This window comes from Heterocephalus glaber, unplaced genomic scaffold (assembly GCF_053883595.1).
Source record: "Heterocephalus glaber isolate CG9 unplaced genomic scaffold, H.glaber_assembly_v1.0 deba00000594, whole genome shotgun sequence".
In the NCBI taxonomy this organism is placed as follows: Eukaryota; Metazoa; Chordata; class Mammalia; order Rodentia; family Bathyergidae; genus Heterocephalus; species Heterocephalus glaber.
This window is the reverse complement of record NW_028258151.1, coordinates 20755239-20777034: the sequence shown is the minus strand read 5'-3', so window position 1 is coordinate 20777034 and position 21796 is coordinate 20755239. Positions and strand designations below refer to the sequence as shown.

Genomic DNA, 21796 nt, shown 5'->3' with positions numbered 1-21796 from the left:
GGGGCTCAGGGCTCAGTGCCTTGGGCTGTGTTCTTGGTGGTGTGAGGGGCTGGCCAGGGCCACCAGCTATGGCTTCTACAGGCTTCCGGCTGTCCTGGATTGTCCTGGGGTGGGAGTCAGGGTACTCTTGTGGGCCTCTGCTAGCCTCAGGGTCCAGCCTCAACTGGGAAGCACAGCCCCAGCAAATCAGAGTCCACTGAGGAGCTTGCTGCTGTGGGCCCTTGTCCATGGCTGGGCTGCAGCTGCAAAAGTGCTAGTCAGGGTGGTCCAGGGCCACCTGTCAGGAGGTTGGAGGGAGTCAGCCTCTCATTGCCCCAGGGATGGGCCTGGGCTGTATCTGGTGGTCACTTAGGCTTTCTAGACCTCAGCTACTTTATCTTGAAAAAGGGTCTATGCTCGCTTAGTTTGTAGAGCAGCTTTGGATCATTCTGGAGGACTGTCTTGTGCATGATAGGAGGTTGAGTAGCAGCCCTGGCCTGACTCCCAAGAAGCCAGTAGCACCCCTTCCAATTGTGACAATGAAAAATGTCCCCAGATATCGCTTAGCATTTAGGGGAGGGGGAGAGGCACAGAGTGGCTCTTTTGAACCCTGGCTTATAAAGTCTTTGTTAGGAGGATTTAAAAGGCAAGGCAGGCCTTGAGACCCAGGTAAGTAAGTGCTTTGGGTCAGCATCTGGGTCCCTGTGGACACTGATACTAGGTGCTGCCATGGGAGAAGGCAGTGGTCTGATTGAAGAATAGCCTAGGTCCTATGTCAGTCTTGTTGGCCAACTGCTCCTTTTGTGTGGCTCTGTGCTGTCCTGTGGCCACCCGTGTGGCTCTGTGTGGTCCTCCTCTCTTCGTGGGTCCCACTGCCCATGCCCTCTGATGGGCTTGGTGCCAACCCATGTAAACTTTCAAGTGCTTTTTCAATAACAGAGATGAGAGAGGGGATAGGGCTGTCCAGTGCTGCTGCCACTGGGAACAGCTGGCCATAGGCTTGTTGTCTCAACATCTAGCTCAAGATGAGCAGCTTCCCAGCCAGACATTTGGGACTGGCTCAGATGATGCTCATAGTCATTGGCTGATTGGAATGGTCACGAGTGGCTCTGGGCCTTGGGCATGAGTCACTGGACTTGGGCAGGACTTGGGCATGAGCCCCTGCCCACTCTCTGATTTCGTGCACCTGGGCCCACCCAGCCTTGATCCTCCTAGCCTTGCCCTGGGTGCTGCCCTCTTATGCTGGAGTTCAGGGTCTCTGGTTTGCAACCTAGGGTCCAGCTTGGCTGGCCTTGTCTCACCAGTCTGCCTGTACTCACTGTGGGGCCAGCTATGCCTGGGAGGCCCTCTGTGGAGTAGCCCCTACCTTGGTCCATCCTGCTTTGACTTGTCCCCCTGTGAAGGTCTGTATTCTTCTGCCACCCTGGATGCCATGGTCCTCTGCTTCTTCATCCCCAGCCTGTTAAGTGGTGCCCACCTCTCCGTGCCTGGGAGGCTGGCTCTGTGGCTACAAGGCCCAGGGGGTCTACAGGTCCCTGCCACTCTGCTACAGGTGAGTCATAGGAGGTCCCAGCCTCTGTCCTCGCCTGATGTGGTTGTCTACCACTCACTCCCAGCACACAATGTAACTGAACTTGCCTTCTGAGGACTGGCCCTGGTCATGGCCCAGGAACTATTCTACACAGGTTTGTGGGCATCGGGGTAGGAGGGCACTTGGGGGCTGTGGGAACCGAGGAGAGGGTCTCCTAGGGGAAGTTAGGTGTTATGTGACCCTTCAAAGAGAGGCAGGTGACCTGGAGAGGAGGGGCCACATATGGGCTTCCATAAGATGGGGATCAGGGTGCCTCTATAGGGGCAGCAGTGACAGTGATGGGGTCTGAGTTTATCCCCTGATGCCACAGTGTTCCCCAGGGAGGGGCTGAGGCCATGGATATTGGTATCCAGCAGGGAGATGGGGGCCCATGAGGTGCACAGCCAGCCTCCACTGCACCTAGTCCCTCAGCTGCCTGCTGTGTGGCCCTCATTCTTTACTGGATCAAGGACGGTTGGAGGAGCTGGCTTGACTCAGGCTTTCGCAGGAGATGTGGTGTGGCTGGAGGGTCAGCTGAGAAACCACCGGAAGGCAGACACAGCCTCAGGAAACAGCCTCCTGTCTCTGCCAAGAACTGTGGTCTTGAGCCAGCTGGGATGGTTTCTCATCTGTAAGGTGGGGACAATGACAGCAGCTCCTTCAGAGGCTGGCTGTGACTTGCTCAGACCCATGCCTGGGAGAGAGTGAATGTGCTAGTAGGGCTCACTCCTACCCAGGCTGCCAGTCTCTTGGAGGCTGTGCAACCCGTTGCCATCCTAGTTACCAAAGACTCCTCTCAAAATAGCTTTTTTATGTAAAGCAGCTTTATTGAGGCATAATTGACAAGCAGCAAGCTCCATGCAATTAAGTTGGACAGTTTGATCAGCTGTGATATATGCAGGCATCTGTGAAACTGCCATCAGGAGAGAGCACAGTCACCCCAAAGTGTCTTCTACCCCCTCAGTCAAATGACCTCTGGTCTGCTGTTGACCCCCTACATACTGATTTGTACTCTATTTTTTTTTTTTGGTACTGGGGATCAAACTAGACCATTTGCTTGCGAGATAGGTGGCAGAACCACTGAGCTAAATCTCCGGCCCACCTACATACTGGTTTGTGTTGGCAGGACCTTATATAAACAGAATCACACAGCAAATTCTTTTTGTCTGGCATCTTTCCTTCAGGAACATTTTTTAGTTCTTTTTTAAACTTTATTTTTTAAACTCTATCTATTTTCTAGTTTTTTGAGGAAGGGTCTCATTATGCAGTTCAGACAGGTCTTGAACTCACTGTGTAGCCCAGGCTGGCCTTAAACTTGTGACAGTCTTCCTGCCTCGGTCTCCCAAATCCTAGAATTATAGGCATGCCACCATGCCTGGCTATACTTTATTTTTAAAGTGATATATAACAGTATAGCATTGTATATTTTGAGGTACCTCCTGATATTTTGATATATGTATCTATTGTATAATATTTAAATCAGGTGAAACATATCTGTCTCTTCAAACTTCTATTTTATTTTTTGGTTCTAAGGATTGAACCTAGGGCCTCTGCACTGAGCTATATCCCCACTCCTTTGTGGTTTGTTGTTGTTGTTGTTGTTGCTGTTTGTTTTTTTAAACAGGTTCTCACTAGGTTATCCAAGCTGGGTTCAAACTTGTGACCCTTCTGCCTCAGGCTCCAGGAGTACTGGAATTACAGGCGTGTGCTGCCACATCTGGCTAAATGTTTATAGAAATTTCCTTATGGTGAAAACTTTAAAAATCCTTTCTTCTAGCTTTTTGAAGCATACAATACATAATTGTTATCTCCAGTTCTCCTGCTGTGCAATGGCTCTCCAGAGCCTAACCTAACTTAGTAACCATCAATCAACCTTTTCCCATCCTATCCCTCTCTCCTACTCTCCCATCCCCTCTGGTAACCACCATTCTGCTCTCGACTTCTAGGTGATCAACTCTTTAGGTTCCATATATGAGTGAGCTCATGCAGTACTTGTCTTTCTGTGCCTGAGTTATTTCACTTAATATAATGGTTTCTAGTTCATCCATGTTATTGCAAATAATAGGACTTCATCTTTTAAGACTTATAGTATTCCATTGTGTGTAATTCTTTATCCACTCATCAGTAGATGAACTCTTACATTGTTCCCATTTCTTGGCTATTGTGAATAGTGCTACAATAAACAGAGTGCAGGTGTCTCTTCACCATACTGATTCTATTTCCTTTGAATATGTAGCCAGCAAGTAGGTGGTTTGCTGGATCATATGGTAGCTCTATTTTTAATTTTTAAAGGAACTTTCTTAGTGTTTTCCATAATGGCTGTACTAATTTACACTCCTACCAACAGTGTGCACTCCAAATCCTTGTCAGCACTTATCTTAGTCTTTTCGATAATACCCACACTTACTGGAGCAAGGTGGTATCTTATTGTGGTTTTGATTTGCATTTCCCCAATGATGAGTGGTGTTAAGCATTTTTTTAATGTTCTTGTTGGCCATTTATATGTCTTCTTTTGAGAAATGTCTATTTAGGTGTATTACTCATTTTTAATTGGATCATTTATTTTGCTACTGAGTGCCTTATATATTCTGGATATTAACCAGTTATTAGATTTATAGTTTGCAAATATTTTCTCCCATTCTATAGGTTGTATCTTCACTCTGATTATTTTCTTTTGTCACATAGCTATTTAGTTTGATGTAGTCCCATTTATCTATTTTTGCTTTTGTTTCCAGTGCTTTTGAGGTCTTATCCAAAAGAACCTTACCCATTTGCATGTCCTCAGGCATTTCCCCCATGTTTTCTTCTAGTAGATTCATAGTTTTTGATCTTACATTTAAGACTTTAACCCATTTTGAGTATTTTTTTTTGTATCTTGTGAAAGATAAGGGTCTAGTTTCGTTCTTGTTCATATATAGATCTAATTTTACCAACACCATTTATTGAAAAATAAAAACACTTCCTTTATCCAGTGTATGCTATGCTCTTAGCATCTCTATTGAAAATCAGTTGTAGATGCCTGGGCTTGCTTCAAGGCTGTTTATTCTGTTCTATTGGTCTGTGTTTCTATTTTTAATGCCAAGACTATGTTGTTTGGATTACTGTAACTTTGTAATATAAAGTCAGATATTGTGATATGTTCAACTTTGTTCTTTTTGCTCAGAATTTCTTTTTCTATTCTGAGTATTTTCTGGTTCCATATAAATTTCTGGAGTGTTTTCCATTTTTCTGAAGCATGTCATTGGTATTTTGATAGCGATTCCATTGAATCAGTAGGTCACTTGGAAAGTGTGGACATTTTACAATATTGACTCTTTCCAATCCATAAACATGAGATATCTTTCCAATTTTTTTGTGTCCTCATCAATTTCTTTTGTTAGCATCTTATAGTTTTTATTGTAGAGATTTTTCACCTCTTTGGCTAATATTATTCCTGAATGTTTTATTTTTTGTACCTATTGTATATGGAATTGCTGTTTTGATTTCTATTTCAGATAATTTACTATTGGCATATAGCAACATTACTGATTTTTGTATGTTGATTTCAAATCCTACAACTTTGCTGGATGTGTTCATTAGTTCCAATTTGTGTGTGTGTGTGTGTGTGTGTGTGTGTGTGTGTGTGTGTGTGTTCTTTGGGATTCTCTCTGTATGAGATAAGATATCTACAAACAGTGATAATTTGTCTTCCTCATTTCCTATTTGGATGCCCCTTATCTTTTTCTCTTGCATGATGGCTCTGGCTAGATCTTCCAGTACTGTGTTGAGAAAAAGTGAAAGTGGGTGTCCTTATCTTGTTCCAGGTCTTATAGAGAAAGCTTTTAGCTTTTCCTTATTCAGTATGATGTTAGCTATTGGCTTATTATAAGTGGCCTTTACTATATTTAAGTACATTTCCTCTATACCTAGTTTGTTTAGTGTTTTTATAATTTAAAGATATTGAATTTTAATCCAGGGATGGTGGCACATGCTTGTAATGTTCAAGAACAGCCTGGGCTGCACAGGGAATTCAAGAGAAATGTTGAATTTTATCAGTGACTTTTCTGCAACTATTGAGAGGATCATACAATTTTTGTCCTTCATTTTCTAGACAAATTGTATCCTGTTTACTAATTTGTATGTAGGTTAAACCATATACATATATATATACATATATATATATATACATATATATATATACACATATATATATATATTTATATATGGGGGGCAGAAGTACCGGGGATTGAACTCTGGACCTTGCACTTGCAAGGCAGGCACGGTGCCACTGAGCTAAATCTCTGGTCCACCATCCTTATGTTCTTGAGATGAATCCCATTTTATCATGGCAAATACTGTAATCTATTTAATGTACTCTGATTTGGTTTACCAGTATTTTCTTGAGGATTTTACATTTATGTTCATCAAGGATATTGACCTATAGTTTTGTTTTGTATCTTTTTCTGGCTTCATACAATGAGTTTGGAAGAATTCTCTTCAGTCTTTGAAAACAATTTTAGGAGAATTGGTGTTTTTCTTTGAATGGTTGGCAGAACTCAGAAGTAAAGCCATCTGGTCTTATCTTTGTTTTTTAAATTAATTAATTTTTTACTACATGTTTGTAGTACATAATGATTGCATTTATTGTGGAGAGTTGGTACATGGAGAGACATTTTATTATTGATCCAATCTCATTACTCATTATTGTTCTGTTCATGTTTTCTATTTCCTTATGATTCAGTCTCAGTAAAGTACATGTGTCTGGGAATTTGGCCATTCTTTTCTAAGTTATCAAATTTGTTGATATACTGTTGTTCATTGAACCATTACTGTACTTTGAGAGTCATTTTTGCTATATGCAGCAATAGTTCTTTTCCTTTATTTCTGAGTAGTGTCCTGTTGTACAGATGGGACTCCAGATTGTTGGTTTTTTTCGTTGTTTTTTTTTTTTTTTTTTTTGGTACCAGGGATTCCAGATTGTTTTTGTGTGCAATTGTTGCTGCTTCCAGTTTGGGCTCTTACAGATGAAGCTGCTAGGAGTGTTTCCATAAAAGTCTTGGGATAAATGCTTTCATTTCTCTGGGGTAAATATCTAGGAGTGGCTGGGTCAGAAGGTGGTGTTGGTTTAGATTTCTAGGAAACCTGCCAAACAACCCTCTACAGTGGCCACAGCACATTGAGCCACTGGGCATGTGGGAAATTTAGTTGCTCTACTGTGTCAGCACTTAGTGTGGGCAGCCTTAAATTTAGCCAACCTAATGCATCTGCAGAGGTTCATCACTGTAGTTTTATTTAGCTTTTCCCCAGTGGCTAAATATGTGGAGTGACATTTTACCTGCTTATTTACCTTCTTTGGTGATGTCTGTTCATCTCTTGTCCCTTGAGAAAACTTGAATTGTTTGCTTTCTTATTGGTGAGTTTGAGTTCATTGTTAGATTCTTTGTATGTTTCATAAGGTCATATTTGAGACTAAGTCCTTTATCAGGTGTATTCCTTGAAGATTTTCCCTGATCTATGGCTCATCCTTTTGTTCTCTTAATCATGTTTTCAAAAAGCAAAAGTTTTAATTTTTAGGAAGTCCAATTTATCAATTTGTTTCATGGAGTGAGCTTTTGATATTGTATCTAAGAAATCTTTGCCCAAAGGACACAAAGATTTTCTGTCTTCTAGAAGTTTTGTAGTTCTAGATTTTACATTGAGCCCATTTTGAGCTCATTTCTATTTCTGCCATGAGGTACAGATGGGATGGGGATTCCTTTTTGCCTCTAGAGTCCTGATAGTTCCAGCACCATGGTAAGAAGTCCCTCCTCCCTTTCTCTTGGGGACTCCATGCTGTCACATTGCCCCTTATCATTTCACCATATCTTAATCTCCCAGTGGCTAAGGTTGAGGACCTGATGATGGGATTGGGATTATTTATCAGTAGGAACTAGTGTTGTTTTCAAGTGGGAGTGAGCAAGGTCATACCCCAAATACCACTGCTTCTCCTGCCCTTTCCTGCCTTTCTTCTTTTTCCCCTCCTCCTGCATTTGGGTGTACCCCCTACCCCACCAGGCTGTCCTCAGTACTTATCAGTGATTCTGGGGGCTCCTGTTAGCTCCTGCATGTCCACTGAAATGCTGGCAAAGCCAGGAGCCCCACTGAATCTATCTCAGCCCATACAACGTCACATTCCTGGGACTCGGAGGGCCAATGCCCTGGCTCTGGGTTCTCAGCATGGCAGCTTCACGGTCTCTTGTGTGTGTGTGTGCTCAAGTGTGTGTGTGTGTGTGTGTGTGCACATGTGTGTGTTTATTAATATGTATGTGTGTGCACATATATGTGCATGCTTCACTCCTAGAGACAGAGCTGGAAGGGACTGCAGAGCCCCCAGATGGTCCATACATCTCGGGGTAAGGTGTCTGTACCCAGGGAAGAGTCATGGCTCCACTGCATTATGGCTTGGGCTAGGGTATTGACCTCCATTCCTGGCTGGAGTTAGAAGAGTGACTGGAGGAGAAAGCTCCATGTCAAGACTTTCTGAGTCATCGGCAACAGAGTGTGGGTGGGGATACCCAAGGATGTAGTGCCGGTTGGTGACTTGGGCTTCCTGCCTGCTGTGTGACCTTGACTAGGCCTCCTTCCTTGTCTGGGGTACATGGGAGAGCCACACCTGCTCTGCCACCCCCTGCTCATTGGAGGAGTGAGTGCTAGGTTCCTAGCCAAGGGTCAATTCCCCTTAACTCCCTGGCACTGAGACAGGCACCAGCATAGAGCGTCTTATGGTGATTGGGTGGGTGTAGGCCTCTCTGGGGGCCTCTGTTGTTCCTCCCTGGCACTGGCTTTTGAGGTTCCCACCTTCTGGACAGAGAGAGAGATGGAGTTCCACCCATCTCAAGCATTCTTCCCTCAGCTTGTCCAGATGGTTCTGCCCAAAGGGCCGACTCACAGTGTGATATAGACAGAAGGTACTGTGTGGCTGACAAGCAGCTGTATGGACAAGGTCCATAGGTCATCCTGTGTTAAAGGCCAGCCCATAGGTTCTATTTTTTTTGTGTGTACCTGGAATCGAATTCAGGACCTTGCTCTTGCCAGGCAGGCACAACACTACTGAGCTACATCTCTAGCAGTCCATAGGTTCTGATGAGCTTTGTTACTGTTTCTCCATTTGCAGCAGTAAACTGGTAGAAAAGTATGGTGGGGCCCTGGGAGCCCAGGATAGATGTCAGGGACTTGGGGTGTCCATTGTGGGTCTATAGTAGGGACTCATATGGGGGACATTGTATTGGGAACAAGTAAGTCTAGCCAGAGTCCTGAGGAATGTGGGGCTAGGCTCAAGGTGGGGTCAGGCTCTTCCCAGGGAGCAGGGTGGAGAGGGAGGGCCTTTGCAGGGCCATTTCTGACCAGAGTTCTAGCACTGTTCCCAGTAGAGGGGCAGCACTGGAGACACTGATGCTTGATAACTGGATGTGACTGCAAGGGCAGGTGTGTGTTTTATGTGCTGCCACCACGCAGGACACCAATGGTTTGATGTGTCACCTGGAGGCTTTTTCACTGTATCAGAATGTCCCATGTTGGCTATGAGCTGGATAGAGGGCTCCCTGGACCTCCTCAGCATCCTGCCTTTGTGGGGCAGCCCCCTGAAGCTGGTAGAACCTGGATTAGGTCCTGGGAAGGAGTGTTCATGGCTGGGATGGACTGTTACAGATCATAACAGTTGGGTGCCCTGGGTCAAGTACTACATATATGCAGACTTGCTTATAGCAGCCTCATCAAAACTCTCCATGGGCCTCAGATGGGGTAACTGAGGCTTGGGATATACAGCTAGTGAGGGGCAGAGCCAGTGAAAACCCATAGGTGTGGCTTTGGAAACTATGTGTGTATACATATAAATGTGTTTTTGTGTGTGTGTGTGGTAAAATACACATAAAGCTTTTTCTACTTTAACCACTTTAAAATGTATAATCAAGTGGTATTGGGTGCATTCAGAAAGTGTAACTGTCACCTCTTAGTATTCTGGAACATCACCCCAGAAGGGAAGCCCTGCACTCATGAGCAGCCCCTCTCCAAGCCTCCTGGGCCCCCACAGCCAGTAATCTGCTGTCTGCCTCTATGTTTGTTCTGGGTGTTTCATGTAAGTGGAGTTGTGTACTACGTGGCCTTCTGTGCCTGTTGTCTTTCACTCAAGGCAGCTTTCAGGGTTCATCTTGAGTTGTGTGTCCTAGTTTCCTTCCTTTTTAAGATGAACAGTGACCTATTGTGTGGACTCTCCAACTTCTGCTTGTCCATTTTTTGACTTGTGGACATTTGAACTGTTTATACCTTGTGTGTCTTGTGAGTCATATTGCTGTGGAAATGTGTGCTGCGAGGGCTGTCTCCACGTGCCCTTCACACTTCCCAGGGTGGGAGTTCCTTCCTCAAGGCCAGTTTCTTATCTCTAGATTTTTTTTAAACTGAATTAAAATATATGTTGCTTAATGACGAAACCAGGTATGACACATCAGAGCAAAAGAATGGCTGAAGACTTTCAAGTACACACACCCAAAGATAGCAGAAGTCGCTACCTTAATCTCAAGGCAAAGAGGGCAATTTAAATTGCTGAGGACAGTCAGCTATAAAACTGCAACTTTCGGGCCAGGGATTTAGCTCAGTGGTCCCAGCGCCTGCCTCACAAGCTCAAGGTCCCAAGTTCGATCCCTGGTACCAAAAGACCCCTGCAACCCCTGCAACTTTCATTGAGGGCAGTGAAATAAAAACTATTTAAAATGCAGAGGAAAAGAAAAACTTTAATTACCTCATCTAGTCTTTGATACATCAAAAAAACAAATAATTTGACTTAATATAATTTAATTAGTAGAAATACCAAATGTTGTATCCTATATGCAAAAGATGTGCCTTTTACAATATTCCTGGAACACTCACAAAAATTGATCTTATACCAGACTGCAGAAGGCCTCAGTGCATTCCAAAATTAAAAGCCTATACTGGGTATCATTGTTTCAGAAGAAAAATCTACTTAGAAAAAAACCCAGCAATAACTATTATTTTACTGTATGGTAGATATAAAAATTACAAGGATGTGTTCATATCTTTAAGACAAATTCATAGGTACATGTACCTTCATTTATTTATTTATTTATTTATTTTTATTTTGTTTTTTAAGACAGGGTCTTGTTATGTAGTCCAAGCTGGCATTGAACTCACTATGTAACCCAGGCTGGCCTCGAACTCATGGTGATCCTCCTGTCTCAGCCTCCCGAGTTCTGGGATTACAGGTGTGCACCACCACACCCAGCCTGTACTTTTATTTTTAAAAAAGAAAAAAATAATCTAGGCAAGTAAGTTTAAAAGTTCACATTAAGGAATTCAGAAATAAATAATAGATAAGAATAGAAAATAACAAGAAACAAAACAACAGAATTGACAATTCTTTTCAGGAGCTGCTGCTTGGTTCCTTGAGAGAAAAAATAATTCCAAGCAAGGAAAATCCTCAAGTATCTAAACATTAAACATGACAAGGAACTTTTGCAACAGATTTTGAAAAAGATTTAAATTTGACAGTTATTTCTGAAATTGTATTCTAAGAAATTTGAAAAACTTGGCGAAATGATTGATTGTTGGAAAAGATTTCAGTGAGTATGGAACCAATTTGACATTGTCAAAGTACCTGCTGTGTGCTTTGAGTACATCCGAAAGTAAAGTGGCTCAAGGGCGGCCTGGGACAATGACACACAGCAGAGTGGCAGGTCCCGCGTACTGAGTATGTGTGCCTGTTCATTCTGCATGTTTGAACACTTTAAAATAAAAAATACGTAGAAAATTCTTTCCTCATCTAAAAGTTTTTCCTGGAAAAACTGCTATGCCAGGTGACCCTGGGCCTTCCCACTGGTGAAACAGGACGCTATTCATGGCCCAGAGCCAACCCACATGAGTAGCTCAATGGGCAAACTGCCTGGCTCAAAGGTAAACATGGTGCCGACGCAAAAGCCTAGCTAGTGGAGGTGGTGGGGAGAAAGCTACAGATTGCTTGTGTGTACAAATGGAGATATGAAAATCTGCAGCAGAATAACAGGTGAACCCACACACAGCATGGCATAGTGACAACAGACTAGAAGCCACGACACAGGCATCCACATAGCATATAGGCATCCTGACACCAGCCACAAGTGGATGGTGTAGAGAAGGGAGCATCCCCATTCTTTAGCCAAAAGCCGTTCCTGAGGTGGAAGGAATGGTAGAGGTAGAAGGTCATCAGGGCTGCATGCTAGGGACACATCCTGAGGAAGACACTGGTTGCATGTAGTCTCAGGGCATCTCCCATAGCTACTGCAGTTACCAAAGGAACAGGGTAGCTGTCCAGGAGAAGAACCATATGAGACCCCCTTAACTAACCAAGAATGGGACACAGCAACTTCAAGGGTCCCCAGGGGGTGTCCCCTAGTTCCTTGCATTCCCGCCAGTCACACACCCTGGATTTAACCGGGAGCACCAGGTCACCTATTTGGAGGACCCTAACAGGGGAACTGGCCAGAATACTACAGAGAGATGAAGGAATTGTGCAAGGGAAAATGGAACAAGAAACAGAATGATGAGTGGTCTGTGACCCTGGACTAAATCCCGGCTCGGAAAAGACAGCTGTAGTGACAGTTGTTGGTGTCTGTTGACTTTAGAATGTGTGTGTGTGTGTGAGGTAGAGAGGTGTATTGTATCAGTGTGAAGTTGCTCAGCTGTGACACTGCGCTGTGTGGTCTTGGAAGAGAGGGCATCCATGCTCCTCCTGGGAAACAGGTGTGGGGCCTCCAACCTCCCCGCGGACAGACCAGAGAAGCTCAGCAGGAATGCAGAGAGGAGGGCTGTGGAGGGCACAGTGGCAAGTCTGGGCAAAGCCTGTTCGGGAGTTCTTTATTATTGCAACTTCTCTGCAAGTTTGAGATGAAAGGACACAAAGGCTACAAACACAGTTACCACGGTCCTTTTGGGTTGGTCTCTTAACCACAGGAGTGGGTAGTGTGCCTTTCTGAGACAGAAAGACAGGATGCATTGTGGCACTTGTTATTAGGGTCACACAATCCAGTCCTTGCTGGGAAGACTTCTGATTACCTCCTCACCCGACTCAAGAACATTGTATCTGATCACAAAATGCAGAAATGCTGACCAGAGAAGATTTGGAAATTTCAAAGGAGAAAATTGAAATTAAATAATTGTACCTAAAGCCAGAGATGTCTGCTGTTAGTTCCCTTCCAGTCTTCTAGGCAAGTTTGTGTGTGCATGTGTGTGTGTGTGTGTGTGGTGGGGGGAGGTTGTTTTCTCACTGCTATGCACATGTGTACACATGTGTATATCTGAGGGCACACCTGCACACACAGTGGCCTCAGTGGTGAGTTGCTGGCGTGCAGCAAGGCTGTTCTCCACATGCCACGTGGCCACCTTCCACAGGCTGAACTCATTTTTGTCTGTTTCTTCATCTGTGAAGTGCAAACAGAATACTTAGCCTGTGTGGTGATGGTACGAGGATGAAGTGAGCTGACTGCAGAGTGGTGGGTTATTCCTAGCCCAGAGGATGAGCAAATATTTGGTAAGATCGGGGTGAACTAGGGAACTCAGCTGTACCTTCTTGTTGGCTTATGGACATTTCTCACACTGTTCTGAGTGAGAAAGGCTAGTGGCCGCCTAGTGTTTCCACTGTTTTACCAAACACAACTTATTTAACTCTCTGTTGTTGACACCTGGGTTATTTCCTAATTTACTCTTATAAATAGCATTATGATGCAAATCCTTGTTCATCAGCTCTGCCTGGAACACAGGATGGTTTCCTCAGGTCCCGTCTACAGGAGGCCTGCAGGATCAAAGGGTTCCCATGTTTTTATGGCTCTGGCACCCTTCACCCAACTGTCTTCCAGGAAGGGCTTCCTCGCTGAGCTTCCCCTGCGATGCCGGATGTCACTCACTCTCCCACCCTCTCTGAAGCTGGATATTGTCATCAAAACACCTCACCACTTTGATGAGGCAGAAGCAGCGTTTCCTCACTACCATGAAAGGTGCTTGCCTTAATGTTGGCCTCTGTCCATCATAGCTGTTTTTGGTCCATTCTGCCACTCACCCGCTGGGCATGTGTGAAACTGAGTTTTTCGGAAACCGTAATGAGGTAGCAATGTTACCCTCCTGGAAATGGTATTTCAGAAAGTACATAGAGGCTCAAACAGACATGCCATGTATCCAGCAGGGTTTAGACCCAGGGACAGCACATTGCAGAGGGAGGGTGGAGAGGGTGATGGGGTATCTTTTGGAGGTGGCCAGGGAGGGCCTCTTGGACTGATGGTATTTCAGCAGAGAACTGAGGCAGTTGAGGAAGTGGGTCACGCCTGCTTCTGAAGGACATACATCTGGGAGGGGAGACAGCACATGCAAAGGCCCTGTGGTGGGCTTGTGCTTGGCACCTGTGAGGAGCAGCAGGGGGTGGGGCTGGAGAGATGAGGTGGGGTGGTTTGGTGGTAGGGTGGGAGGTGAGTGGGGCTGGGTCACAGGCTGCAATTCTAAGAAATAGGTAAAAAATTGAGGGTTTAATAGCGAGTGACAAGATCTTATCTCTCACCTCTGTACTTCTTTTTCATTTTTTATGTTGAAATAATTTAAGACTTGCAGAAAAGCTCCAAAACAGTACAGAGAGAACCCATAGATTCCTTACGCAGCTGCCCCTAGTAGTCAGATATGACATCACCACCAGCACACATTGGCATCGGTATGTCACTGTTAACTAAGCCACAGGCCTTATGTCAACCCTGCTGTTTCCTGGAATGTTCTGTACCATGACCACATATTGCATCTGGCTTCACAACTCCGTGTCTGTGACTTGTGATAGCTTTCAGTCTTTCTCCATCTCTCGTGACTTTGGTGTTCTGGATGAGTACAAGCAGCTGTTCCATAGATCGGCCCTCAATCTAGGTTTGTCCAATGGGCTGTCATGATTAGATTGAGATCGTGTGTTTTCTGGCAAGAATGCTGGAGGAGCAAGGGCATTAGGTGCTCAGAAGCCCAGAGCAGGACTGCATGACCTCCATGTGTCTGTTACTGGCCATTTTGACCTTGACCATTCAGTAAAGACTCTGCTCAGTGCTTGCTTACCTGGGGGTGCAGGGATGGGAGAGTCTACAGAGTGTCCTCAGATAAGAGCCGTAGGTGGCCTGCCCTGCCCTGCACATCCTCAGGCTCTTCCATGTAGCTTGCCCTCCCTGTGGTCCTCTGGCACCAGTGAGCTCATGCCTGTGTATCTTCCCACATCCCCTCCTCCTCGCCCAAGGGAAGCACATGAGAGATGCTCTGTTGTACATTTTTTAAAAATTATGATAAAATACACATAACATGACACTTCCCATTTTAGCTGTGTGTAAGTGCGCAGGTCAGGGACATTAAGCTCATTCACGTTGTTGTTCAGCCATCACCATCCTACATCCCCCCCCCCCCCCCCCAGTTTCCTCACTTTTCCAAACTGAAGCTCTGTCCTCACTAAATATTGACTCCCTGTTCCCCCTCTTCAACTCCTCATATCCTCATCCTGCCACCCCCATCTGGGGACTTCCTATGAATGGAATCACACAGTATTTGTCCTTTTGTGATGGGCTTAGTTCACTTAACACAGCTATCTTCAGGGTTCATCCATGTTTTAGCAAATTGCAGAATTTCCTTCCTTTGTAAAGATGGATACTTCTCTTATGTATATGTGTTATATTTTACTTATACATTTGTCTGTGGGTGGACACATGAGTTGCTTCTGTGTTTTAGCAATTGTGCATAAGGCTTCTATGGACATGCATATGCAATAGTTCTTTGAGACTCTGCTTCAATTCTTTTGGGCCTTTACCCAGGAGGGGTATTGCTCAATCATACAGTAATTATATGTTTAATTTTTTGAGGAAACATCACTCTGTTTTCCACAGTGGCTGCACCATTTTAAATTTCTATTGAAAATGCACCTCAGTTCTAATGTGTCCACATCCTCCTCTACACTGGCTATTTTCTGTTTCTTTTATAATAGCATCCTACTGAGTGTGAGGTAATATTTCATTGTAGTTTTGATTTGCATTTCCTGATGGTTAATAATGATGAGCATCTTTTTCTGTACTTATTTGCCATCTGTAAATTTTCTTTGGAAAGAGATCTACTTCAGTGTTTTTCCCATTTTAGAAATCTGAGGTTTTTTGTTGTTTTTTAGGAATTCTCTGTACATCCTGGATATTAATCCCTTACCAGGTATATGATTTGCACGTATCTTCTCCCACTCTAGATTGCCATTTTACTCTCTTGATATTGTCTTGATGCTCACAACTTATAAATTTTCATGCAGCCTAATTTGTCTACTTTGTTTTCATTGTTGCCTATACTTTTAGTGCCATATCTCAGAAATCATTGTCAAATTCAATAACATGACATTTTTGCCCTATGTTTTCTTCTAAGAGTTTTATAGTTTAAGTCTTATTTAGATCTTTGATATATTTTGAATTAATTTTCATATGTGCTGTGAGGTAGGAGTCCAACTTTATTTTTTTGTATGTTGATATTCAGTTTCCCCTGTGTCATTTGTTAAAAAGACTGTCCTTGCCCCACTGGTCTTTCTCCTGCCTCAGCCTCCTGAGTAATGTGTGCTACTGCACCTGGATGTATTAAGTTTGAAATTAGTCAAAGGTAAGTCTTTAGCGTTCTTCTTTTTCAAGATTGTTTTGACTATTTGAGGGCTATTGACATCTCATATGAATTTTAGGATAGACTTTCTACTTCTGCCAAAAAACATCATTGAGATTTTGATAGGAATTGCATTGAATCTGTAGTAATATTGGGTACATTGATATCTCAACAGTGTTAAGTCTTCCATGAGCATGGGATGTGTTTCCATTCAGTCTTTGTAAGTTTCTTTCAGTAATGTTTCACAGTGTTCATTGCACAGCTGTTTCATCTCCCTTGACTAATTAATAAGTATCTCTTTGACACTATTGTAAATAGAAATGTTTTATTAGCTTCCTTTTTGGATTATTCATTTTTAGTGTATAGAAACAGTGGATTTTTGTAGTTAAAAAAAATCTTGTTTTATCTTGTTACTTTGCTGAATTCATTAGCTGTAGTAAGTTTGTATTTGGAAGTAATCTTTAGATTTTTCTACATGTAAGATTATATGATCTGTGACAGGAATAATTTTAATTCCTTATATATGAATGCTTTTTGTTCCTTTTCCTCATGTAATTGCACTGACTGTAGCTTCCCTCACCATCGTTCATGAAAGTGGTGAGAGAAGGCATCCTTGCTTGCTCCTGATTTTAGGGGAAAACTTTGTCTCATCATTGTGATGTTATGGGGGTTTTCATATATGGTGTGTATTATGAGATAATTTCTATAATTCCTAGTCGGTTGAGTTTTCAACCATCAAAGTATTGAATCTTGTCAAATTCCTTTTCTATATTGTAATCACGTGGGTTTTTTCCTTCATTATGTTAAGCTTAATGACCTTCTGTTATGTTAAGTCATCTCTGCATTCCAGGAATAAATCTCACTTGGTTATGGTGTATAATCTTTTTATATGCTGCTAATTTGGTTTGGTAGTATTTTTTGAGGAATTTTTGCATCAACATTCATAAGGGATATTGGCCTCTAGTTTTCTTGTAGTGTCTTTATCTGGCTTTGGCATCTGGGTAATGCTGATCTCAGTGAGTTAGGAAGCCACTATGGGTTAGAGATGGTTTGAGTCTGACCCCCGAGGTTTGTGTGTTGGAAGCTTGGTCCCCAGTATAAAAGTGTTGAGGAGGTAGGACCTTTAAGACATAAAGCCTAATACAGTACAATGTAATTAAGTGAAAGGGCATCATCCTTGGAAGGTATTTAGTTCTCAGGAAACCCTGTTAGATCTCAAGAGAGTTGGCTGTTATGAAGCCTTGTCCTGAACCCTCTGGCTTCCTATTTCATCGTGTGATGTCTCCTTCTCACTCGTACTCCCACTGTGGTGCCATCTGCCATGTGGTGAAGCAGCCATGGGGTCCTCCCTGGAACCAAGCATATGCCAGCCCCATGCTCTTGACCCTCCAGATTTGTGAGGTAAATTAACCTCTTTTCTTTGTAAAGGAACCGGATTCGTGTAGTTTGTAGTAAGAGAAAGCAGACTAATACAGGAAGTCCTTTTCAATTTTCTGGGAAAGTTTAAGAATTAATGTTAGTTCTTTTTAAAATGTTTGATAGAATTCACCAGTGAAGCCATCTAGTCCAGGGCACTGTTTTTGGTTTGGAGATCTTTGATTACTAAGTCAGTGTCTGTACTAGTTATAGGTATATACAGATTTTATCTTCATTTTCTATTTATTCATGGAATTTGTCCGTTTCATTTAGATTATCCAATTTGTTGGCATACAATTATTCATAATACTCATAATCTTTTCTCTACAATCAGTAAGTGATGCTTCCACTTTTATTTCTAAATTTAGTAATCTGATTCTTCCCTTTTTTTTTCTTAGTCATCTAGCTGGATGTCAAGCAATTTTGTTGGTCTTAGATTGTATTTATTTTTCTCTATAGTTTTTCCATTTTGCATTTTGTTGATCTGTGCTGTAATTTGTTATTTCTTTTCCTCCTTTCCAGCTTTGGGTTTAGTTTATTCTTCTTTTTCTAATTCCTTAAGTACTAAAGTTAGGTTGTTGATTTGAGATCTTTTTTGTTTGTTAATATAAGAGTTTACAGCTATAAATTTCTCCCTTAGCACTGCATTGGCTGCACTCATTACATTTTAGTATTTTGTGTTTTCATTTTCATTTGTATCTAAGTATTTTCTAATGTCCCTTCTGATTTCTTCTTTGACATACTGATTAAGCATGTGGTGTTTCATTTTCACAAATTTGTGAATTTCCAAATTGTCCTTCTGTTACTGATTTAGTGTTATCCCACTGTAGCTGGAGAATATTCTTTGTGTAATCTCTCTTTAAAACTGTTGAGACCTGGGGCCGGGGATTTAGCTCAGTGGTTTTGCCGCCTGCTGCACAGGCACAAGGACCCGAGTTCGATCCCCGGTACCAAAAAAAAAAAAAAAAAACTGTTGAGACTTAATTTATGGCCTGACATAGGTCTATCCTTGAAATGGTCCAATGTGGTCTTGAGAAGAATGTGTGTGTGTTGTTGTTGAGTAGGATGTTCTGTGTATGTTTGTTATATCTATTTGGTTTGTTGTATTCTGTCGTTTGCTTACTCATTTACCTTCTTTCTGGATTTTCCTTCCATTATGGGGCTGTGCTAGCAGTAAGTGATATTTTCTGCTGTGACTGTAGTGCTATTTCCCCCTGCAATTGTGCATGTCATTGCTTCACATGTCTTGATGGTCTGTCCTTAGGTGTATAAATGCTCATAATTCTATCTTCTTGCTGCATTGAACCTTCTATTGATAATGTTCTTCCTTGTCTCTTGTCAATTTTTTTTTTGACTGAAAGTCTGTTTTTTCTGATACGAATAAAGCCAGCCCTGTTCTTGTTTGGTGACAATTGGCAGGGAGTATGTTTTTCCATCCCTTCACTTTTACCCTCTTTGTGTCTTTGGAGCTAAAGCAAGTCCCATAGACAGTGCACAACTGGGTTGCATTTATCCATTCTGCTGGTGCTGGTTTTGTCTCTTCAGGCACAAAATCTAAACATTTTTCTGAAGACTAGTTGATCTATTTTTTCCCCCCTTTAGTTGCCTTTGCCCTTGGTGCTGTATCAAAGAATTAATTGCCAAATTCAATGACATGAAGCTCTGGTTCTATATTTTCTTCTAAGAGTTTGTACTCTTTTGTTTTACATTTGGGTCTTTGCTCCATTTTGAGTTCATTTTTTGTATATAATGTGAGGTAAGGGTCCAGCTTCATTCTTTTGTATGTGGACATCCAGTTTGCTCAGTTCCATTTGTTGAGGAGACTCTCACTTCACAGATCACTGTATATCAGTTTTTCAGGAATTTCTGTGTTCTTTCTCATGGTCACCTGGCATTTTATGGCAGTGGCCCCCAACTTTTTTGGCACCAGGGACTGATTTCATGGAAGACAGTTTTTTTGCAGACTGGAGGTAGAAGATGTTTTTAGTTTCCTTTTTTAAAAATTAATATATGTTTGCTATATATAATTACATTTCCCAGTACGAGCATCACTGCCTTATCTGCACCTCAGTTTATCAGCCATTAGATTCTCATAAGGAGCATGCAGCCTAGATCCCTCACATATGCAGTTCATACTAGGGTTCTCACTCCTATGAGAATCTAATAGAGTCACTGGTCTGACAGGGGGAAAAGCCCAGGGGGTAATGTGAGCAATGGGCAGCAGCTGCAACTACAGGTGAAGCTTCACTCGCTTGCTTGCTTGCTATCCATCTGTTATTCTGCCTGATTCCTAACAGACTGTGGACCATAGCCAGGGGGTTGGGTTGTGGATTCACTGTGGTTACTCAGCTCCTCTCCTCTTTGTAGTCATTTTCAGTTTCTAACATTGTGCAATGCCAGATAACTTACAAAGTATAACCTGACATATGTGCTGTAGCAACAGAGTTGCCCAGTAATCTGTGTCTCTGTGTGTGTGTGTGTGTGTGTGAGTGTGTGTGTGGCTTCAGTGTAGAACCTAGAAGTGCCAGGGATGGGCTGAAAGGCCAGGGCTTAGGTTGTTAGCAGCACCTGCTATCCCCCAGGAACAGCTGCTGCATTGCTTTCCCCACGATGTGTGAATGTCCTGCATTCCTGCAGCTTCCCAACCGTGCAGTGTCACATCATTATTTTTTGCCACCTTCACACCTTTGTATTAGCCTGTATTTGTAGAATTACTATTTTTTTTACAAAGAATAGAAAATTCCATTTATACTAATTCCGTGTTGAAATGTGAATATTTCTGACAGGTAAACAAAATATTACTATCAACCCCAATCCTTCTATTAACATGGCCATGTTACCATGAACTGGGCAGAGAATGCAGCCCTGGCCTACCTCCAGAAGCTACCACATGCTCTTTGGTGACTGAGCTCTTTACAAGAACTTCCCAGGTGACATCATGCAGCAAACAAAATTGCCCCCAGTCCCAGGAATGTATTTCACACCTTTTATCCTTGCAATCCCCCTGGAGTTCCAAGTTTGAAGAAAGTTTCTCTGGTTCAAGGAAATCAAGTTGATGACACAGTGAGAACTCACACGCCCCCATCTTGTGACTAACAATGTTTAAAAGTGACCATTTTATGAATACAGGCACTGACAGGCCACCTATTTACTGCATGAGGCATCTGTAAGCTGCAGGCTCTAGCTCTACATGCCGTTTCATTATGAGCACTTACATGGCAAGGACCATAACCATGTTTTTAGCAATATTTACAATAGTGCATGAAATGTGCTACCAAGCTACACAGCAAAGGACTAGCCCTTCCAGCATATAACTAAGACTCCAGGACAGGAACCCAAACCCAGACACAACCATCCAGGGCCAGACAACACCATCTTCTGGCATACCTCGACACGGGTGATAGACTTGTTCACAGCAGAGAAACAGCATTCACCAATAAACACAACAGCTGTACATGGCCAGACGTTCCTCCTATACTGCTTTAAAGGCCCAAAATGATCGAATGGAAGCACCAGAGTCCATTGAGGCATTTTATTTGTATGGTTTACATCCCTACAAAAAGAATCCCAGGATTTTTCCTCTTGGGTGTTTTCATCTTGCTTCTTAGTGATGCCAGCTGATGTTGTCAATACAATGAAACCAAACTGACAGGATGGAAGCAAATTATTTTGCCATTTTTCCAGGTCTTTCAGTTGCACATCAAACCTGGGGCTGATCACTCCACATTTGTTTAACCTGCCTGTGAGGTTCACAACAACTTTTCCAACCCTGTGATTATCAGTGATTTCAAATTTGCCAATGTAACCATGCTTCATCATCACAGAAGCCGGATGATGACTTTGGAGCATGGCCTAATAAGGACCTGGCGTTTGCCTCTCTCTTTGGGATGGTTGATGCTCTTGAGAGCATTAGCCAGGACATTCATGCCCACCATTGAGGAGGCACAGAAAGATGCCAGAAAGAGGATTTGGAGAATTATTAATGAGTTTGACCATTTTTAAATATCTGAGAGTCATGTGGGTATATATTAGTAAATGGTCTGTCATTTCTTTTCCAGTTTTTCTATTGAGCTTTTGGTCCTTTGTCTCTCTATTTTTAAGTTATTCATACCACAGGAATGTTAGTCTTCTGGGTGTATGATGCTAATATTTCTCCAAAGCAGTCAGCTGTCTTTTGACTTTGTTTTTGGTGCTTTT

General features: G+C 42.7%; 1 protein-coding gene and 1 pseudogene across 12 annotated transcripts in view; one reads left to right on the top strand and one right to left on the bottom strand.

Moving 5' to 3' along the window:
- Kcnq1 (potassium voltage-gated channel subfamily Q member 1) overlaps nt 1–21796 on the top strand; it is a 360400-nt gene that overhangs the window by 20685 nt on the left and 317919 nt on the right. The window lies entirely within an intron of this gene.
- LOC110350647 (small ribosomal subunit protein uS8 pseudogene) lies at nt 21153–21537 on the bottom strand (annotated as a pseudogene).